Source organism: Salmo salar, chromosome 16, assembly GCF_965601325.2.
Source record: "Salmo salar chromosome 16, fSalSal1, whole genome shotgun sequence".
NCBI classification, from domain to species: Eukaryota; Metazoa; Chordata; class Actinopteri; order Salmoniformes; family Salmonidae; genus Salmo; species Salmo salar.
The window spans coordinates 24,117,093-24,124,649 of record NC_138306.1 but is presented as its reverse complement, the minus strand read 5'-3'; the positions used below and the strand labels follow the sequence as shown (position 1 = coordinate 24,124,649).

The window sequence follows — 7,557 nt, the reverse complement described above, 5'->3', positions numbered from 1 at the left end:
ACATTTACATTTTTTTAAATGTTTTAATTACAGTGGTGACTGCATGGTGATGACTGATGATGACAATATAGGACTAAAAAATACTGATGATTTCTTCCTAACAGTGGACATCTCCCATAGACTTTCAGTAATATAATGTCTTCAATGTCTGTGGCCGTGTTTCTAGGGGGGGTGTCTGTTTGAGCAGGTGCTTGCCCTCTGAGAAGTCCTGCCTCTTGATCAGGCAGCCACAGAGAGAAAGAGAGAGAGTTTATTTCACTTGCTTTGGCAATGTAAACATATGTTTCCCATGCCAATAAAGCCCCTTGAATTGAATTGAGAGAGAGAGACAGAGAGAGAGAGTATATACTGTATATATAACATTTTAAATGTCTCTATTCTTTTGACATTTTTGTGAGTGTAATGTTTACTGTTCATTTCTGATTGTTCATTTTACTTTTGTTTATTTCACTTCCTTTGGCAAACAGATGTTTCCCATGCCAATAAATGCACTTGAATTGAGAGAGCGAGAGAGAGAAAGGGAAAGAAAGCTCGTGCGCGAGAGAGAGAGAGAGAGTGTGAGAGAGAGAGAGAGAGAGAGAGCGAGAGCGGTAGAGAGAGTGTGTGAGAGAGAGAGCGAGAGAGAGAGAGAGAGAGCGGTAGAGAGAGTGTGTGAGAGAGAGAGCGAGAGAGAGAGAGAGAGAGAGCGAGAGCGGTAGAGAGAGTGTGTGAGAGAGAGAGCGAGAGAGAGAGAGAGAGAGAGAGAGAGAGAGAGAGAGCGGTAGAGAGAGTGTGTGAGAGAGAGAGAGAGAGAGAGAGCGAGAGCGGTAGAGAGAGTGTGTGAGAGAGAGAGCGAGTGAGAGAGAGAGAGCGGTAGAGTACACCTCGCTATTTCATCTGAGTCTATGCCAAGGAACAGCGGTAACGGATGGTTAGTCTTTTATACTGGGATTAACGCAAAACCGAGGATTTAACCGTCTCTGTTTACGCGGTAAGTAGCCTAAACTAGTTTAAGTAGTATATGGGCGTTTAGTGCTCGTGTACCTCGTTAATTTATGTGGTTAGCCTACGTGTGAGATGTGTGTTATCGCTCCAGAAGTTGATTGAATCAGATAGAGGGAAAGATACGCACTGCTGATGCCGCGGCCGTCTTCGTGTCTGCGCTCTCCGTGTAGGCTAGCGCTATGTGGTACAGTATGTCTGTAGTGAGGATGGATCTCTTCCTCTCTTTCTCTCGTTCTTGTGGTATGTGTTATATGATTCATTTAATACCCATTTTTGTTTTTTGTATTATAGAATGGAAGCGTTGCCTAGTCAGTAACAGCTTGTGTCAATATTTGCTGTGGAAGTTCAGTAGCTGGCAAACTAGTCCTTAGTCAAACAGAGGGCCAAGCAAGTCGTCTTGTTTAGCTGTGTGGTTGGAAAGTCATTACTCCATGAAGAGTAGCTACTCATGAGGGTGTACGTTACATAAGTTCCTCTGTAGGTAGACGGGGACCTTTAACAGCACCATCATGTTTATCTTCTTTAATGCCGCCGGCCTCATTGCTCTGCATTCAAATGGATCAGATACGCTTTGTGTGTAGGCTACACACCCCTCAGGTAGAGTAGGCCAAACACACACACACTTTCCCACAGACGGGTAGATACACGTGCTGTAGCAGGTTTGGAGCAGCAGAAGAGATAAGCTATTTCACACACACACACACCACACACACACACACACACACACACACACACACACACACACACACACACACACACACACACACACACACACACACACACTGTGCAGCTGACCTGTGGTAGAGCAGCTGTTCAGCAGGGGTAGAGTAGCCTACACTAAACCAACAAGTCTCCTCTCCTATAGGCTTCAGAAAAAAATTGTGTTTTAGCAAACATTCTTATCGAGAGGAACTTACAGGAGCAACTAGGGTTGAGTGCCTTGCTCAAGAGCACATCAACAGATTTTTCACCTAGGTGGCTGCTAGGCTACCTGCCGTGCACTGGTGTCTGCCTGGACTGCACTGGTGTCTGCCTGGACTGCACTGGTGTCTGCCTGGACTGCACTGGTGTCTGCCTGGACTGCATGGGTGTCTGCCTAGACTGCACTGGTGTCTGCTTGGACTGCACTGGTGTCTGCCTGGACTGAACTGGTGTCTGCCTGGACTGCACTGGTGTCTGCCTAGACTGCACTGGTGTCTGCCTGGACTGCACTGGTGTCTGCCTGGACTGCACTGGTGTCTGCCTGGACTGCACTGGTGTCTGCCTGGACTGCACAGGTGCATTCAACAAGCTCTCACAATCTCACTGCAGAATTAGACGTTCAACCACGTTCTCCAAACGTCAAATTTCGAAGTTGCTCCCAACGTCAAATTTCAAAGAGTTTTTGTTGCTCTTGCTACTCTGTATCGTTCCATTTCTCCAAACGTAAAATGTCAAAGTTAAGGGTTAAGTTTACGCACTCATTCCAAATGGTTAAGGTTTTGGATAGGGTTCAAATAAAAAAAAATACTAAAACAGTGTCCACGACTGGGATCGAAGACACAATCTTCAGATCCAGAGTCATGGGATTACTTAATTAACTACTTGATTGTAATAGAACTCACTGTGGATAGACATCCAATTTCAAAGTCAATCTTTAACAGACCTGGCTGGGTGCTTTACCATTCACTTCACTTTACAAAACTGTATAGGCCTATTCTATTTTAATCCTGACCTCTGCATTTTGATTCGGTATGATAATGATTTACAAACAACTTACAAACGGTAAACAAATGAACCAATAATGGTTTATAAACAGATTATAATCATACCATCTAATACATTGTTCCAGTTATTTATGCTAAAAACATCCTGAAGTTACTCAGTTATATGACTTAATGTGTGAATGCACCAACATACTTTGGTACTCTCTGTATTAAACACCTGTCTGTGAGGAGCGGTTTGTGTGTGTGTGTGTGTGTTTGTGTGTGTGTGTGTGTGTGCATGCGTGGAGAGGAGAGACAAAATGAGTATGATTCTGCTGTAGACCACTGAGATACAGACAGTCAGTCCTAGGCCCTGAGGCTGGGTAACCAGGTGTCAACCCACTGGATTTAGACCACAGCCTCCTGAGCAAACACAACACACATAGAGAAAGAAGGAGCGAGGAAGAGAGAGAGGCACACAGTGTAGTGTCTAAGCTCTGGTGCCCAAACACCCAGTGTGACCTAGACCTGCTATCTGAAGACCAACTAGGGTCACCCAGCCACATAATAATTCACAAAGGTGCAGACGACCTGAGAGCACAGCAGGAAAGGCAGTGATTGAAAAAGCTTCTTTGTAACGGCCGTCGTTGAAGAGAGTAGATCAAGGCGAAGCGTGGTTAGTGCTCATCATTAATTTATTAAAGATAGAACACTTTAAACAAAAAAAACAAGAAACTGACAGCCAAACAGTTCTGTCAGGTGCAAAACACTAAACAGAAATTAACTACCCACAAACCCCAAAGGAAAACAGGCTGCCTAAGTATGACTCCCAATCAGCGACAACGATGTACAGCTGTCCCTGATTGAGAGCCATACCAGGCCAAAACAAAGAAATACAAAGCATAGAAAAAAGGACATAGAATGCCCACCCAAATCACACCCTGACCAAACCTAAATAGAGACATAAAAAAGGCTCTCTCAGGTCAGGGCGTGACATTCTTCCACTTTCTCCAACTCAGAAGTGGTTATCTCCACCCTGTTACAGTGAAAATACTTTCACCCTGCTACCATACAGCAGGGTAAAAGCAAGAATTTCCTATGACTGTGCTTCAAAAACAAATGTTTACCTGGCCCACCACTCTAACCTGGACTTCAACAGTCTTTATGACCAGGTCCACCTATACAAAGCAACAGTCCCTTCTTTTGCAAGGACCCTGAACGACATCGTCCTCTGCTGCAGCCCCAGCACCTCACACAAGAGGAGCAGAGCAATGGACACCCCGCCCAGACCTGCGAGGGTTCCCCATGAACCTGCACCTAGAGGACCCACGTTGAGAGGACCCACGCCGAGAGGACCTAAATCAAGACCACAGCACCACCAGGCACCAGATTTTACTATCTCATCCTGGAATATACAAGGTCTGAGAGTTTCTGCCTTTGGCCTAAAGAGCAGTAACCCAGACTTCACCAAATAAATCAGAAATACAGATGTTGTCATCCTGCAAGAAGCATAGTATAGATGGGATGGACAGTATATTTGACTTATCAGCTAACATATCAAATTAAAACAATTCTAGCAGAAAACCTAAGAAAACAACAAAAATAAATGGTTTGATGAAGAATGCAAAAACCTAAGAAAGAAATTGTGAAACCTATCCAACCAAAAACACAGTGCGGCGATGGCTAGAAGACCGGTGACGTCGACCGCCGAACACCGCCCGAACAAGGAGAGGGACCGACTTCGGCGGAAGTCGTGACAGGATGAGCCAAAATATAAACCCTCCAACCCAAAAAGGCCTGCGGTGTTGATGGTATACTAAGCAAAATTATAAAATATACAGATCACAAATTCAAATGGGCTATTCTTAAACTCTTCAACATTGTCATAAGCTCTCGAATCTGCATCAACAGTAACCTCGGAAAAACCCTCTGCAGTATCATCAACAGCAGACTCCACGTATATACATCCTGCACACCCTAATTGACAACAAAAAAAACATACCAAAACGAAAGCAAAGTCTTTTCATGGTTTGTTGATTTCAAAAAAGCTTTTGACTCAATTTGGCATGAGCGTCTGCTATACAAATTGATGGAAAGCAGTGTTGGGGGAGAACATAAGATATTATACAATCCTTGTACACATATTTCTTTCCTCAGAGCCATGGGGTGAGACAGGGATGCAGCTTGAGCCCCATTGGTGAGGGCACTGGAGCAGTCTGCAGCACCCGACCTCACCATACTAGACTCTGAAGTCAAATGTTTATTGTTTGCAGATGATCTGGTGCTTCTGTCCCCAACCAAGGAGGGCCTACAGCAGCACCTAGACCTTCTGCACAGATTCTGTCAGACCTGGGCCCTGACAGTAAATCTCATTAAGACATAAATAATGGTGTTCCAAAAAAAGGTCCAGTTGCCAGGACAACAAATACAAATACTATCTAGATACCATTGCCCTAGAGCACACAAATAATTATACCTACCTCTGCTGAGGGGAGGACAGATCATAAAAATGTCTGGAGCAAATGGAATGGCATCAAACACATGGAAACAATGTGTTTGATGTATTTGATACCATTCCACTAATTCGGCTCCAGCCATTACCACGTGCCCGTCCTCCCCAATTAAGTTGCCACCAACCTCCTGTGCTACCTCGGCCTAAACATCAACACCAGAGGTAACTTCCACAAAACTCTGAACGATTTAAAAGACAAGACAAGGCAAGAAATGCTTTCCATGCCATCAAAAGGAACATAGAACTCGACATCCCAATTAGGATCTGGCTAAAAATACTTAAATCAGTTATAGAACCCATTGCTCTCTATGGTTGTGAGGTCTGGGGTCCACTCACCAACCAAGCATTCACAAAATGGGACAAACACCCAATTGAGACTCATGCAAAAATATCCTTCATGTTCAATGCAAAACTCCAAACAATGCATGCAGAGCAGAATTAAGAATATACCTACTAAATATCCAAATCCTGAAAAGATCTACAACCACCTGAAAGGAAGCGATGCCCACACATTCCACCACAAAGTTCTTACCTACAGCGATATTAACCTAGAGAAGAGTCCCCTCAGCCAGCTGGTTCTGGGTCTCTGTTCACATACACAAACAGACCCCACAGAGCCCCAGGACAGCAACACAATTAGACCCAAACAAATTATGAGAAAACAAAAAGATAGCTATTTGACACACTGGAGAGAATCAACCAAAAAACAGAGCAAACTGGAATGTTATTTGGCCCTAAACAAAGAAAATCCTTTACTATGTATAGACCCAATGAGCATAGCCTTTTTATTGAGAGAGGTTGCCATAGGCAGACTTGGCTCTTGAGAGAAGAAAGGCTATGTGCACACTACTCACAAAATGACGTGGAAACTGAGATGAACTTCCTTACCTCCTGCCAAAGGTATGACCATATTAGAGACACATATTTCCCACAGATTACACAAATCCATAAAGAATTTGAAAACAAATCAAACATTGATAAACTCACATAACTGTTAGGCAAAATACTGCAATGTGCAATCACAGCAGCAAGATTCGTGGCCCGTTGCCATGAAAACAGGGCAACAAGTGGAGCACAAAGAACATTGTAAATACCACCAATATTGATCTGTTTACTTATCTTCCCCTACTATTCGTACTACAACTAGTTATACATTGTTAAAAACACTGTACATAGCTGATAATAAAACATTTGAAACGTCTATTATTTTAAAATCTTTATGAGTGCAATGTTTACTTTAATGTTTTGATGTTGTTTTTTGTTGATGTTGTTTGCTTTGGCAATGTACACATGTTTCCCATGCCAATAAAGCCCATTTGAATTGAACTGAATTGAGAGAGAGAGAGAGAGAGAAAATATAACACTGTTTCCTGAGAGCTCTCCTAATCCTAGAGACAATGATAAGCAGCTCTTATCACATAAACAGTGATTACAGTGTGATTATGCTGACAAACTGCCCATAGAATGGTTCTATTATTGTTCTCCAATGGGAGACTCCAGGAAGAGAACCGGTATAGGCTCAGTCCCAATTCTACAACCCCCCCCCCCCCCCCCCCTCTCTTTCCCTTTATTGCACATTATTTTCCTGGTTTCCTAGCTTTCTTTCATTACTTGATCCTAGGTGAAAGGACTGGATAGGTGTACAGAAGTAAAGCTTTAACCTATCTGCACTCTTAGAGAAAAGGGTTCCGAAAGGGTTCTTTGGCTATCCCCATAGGATAATCCTTTTCAGTTCCAGGTAGAACCCTTTTGGGTTCCAGGTAGAACCCTCTGTGGAAAGGGTTCTTTGGCTATCCCCATAGGATAATCCTTTTCAGTTCCAGGTAGAACCCTTTTGGGTTCCAAGTAGAACCCTCTGTGGAAAGGGTTCTAAATGTAACCCAAAAGGGTTCTACCTGGAACCAAAATGGTTCTACCTGTAATCAAAAATAGTTTTTCAAAGGGTTCTCCAATGGGGACAGCCGAAGAACCCTTTTAGGTTCTATATAGCACCTTGTTTTCTAAGTGTGTAGTTCTTCCAGATCAGTGTTCAAAACAGAAGAGAAGATTGTGAGGGAAAGAGCCCATTACCAAAAAAAATAATGTGAAAAAAGCACGTGAACAATTTCACGTGAAAAACATGGTTTTCGGACACGTGTGAAGTTTCACATACATTTTTCATGTTTTTCCCTCGTGAAAAAAAAAAAATCCCCACATGATATTTTTTTCTCACATTTATTTGTACACATTATTATTTTCATTACTTTCAGCTACATCTGGTTTCCGATCCAGGGACCAACCCTGCTTAGCTTCAAAGGTGGACCAGCAGTGGGATGCAGTGTGCTATGTTGCTGGAATGAATGTGCCAAAACTTGCAACTGGAAAAAAGGCAGCAAG

At 43.1% G+C, this 7,557-nt stretch overlaps 1 protein-coding gene across 5 annotated transcripts in view; it reads left to right on the top strand.

Moving 5' to 3' along the window:
- The first annotated feature begins 718 nt into the window (after nucleotides 1–718).
- Nucleotides 719–7,557, top strand: part of LOC106573381 (genetic suppressor element 1) — a 43,942-nt gene continuing 37,103 nt past the window's right edge. For all 5 annotated transcript variants that reach the window (XM_082962611.1, XM_014148388.3, XM_082962612.1 and 2 more), the window contains exon 1: nucleotides 719–970. The gene's annotated coding sequence lies outside the window, so the exon portion shown is untranslated. The remainder of the gene's footprint in view (nucleotides 971–7,557) is intronic.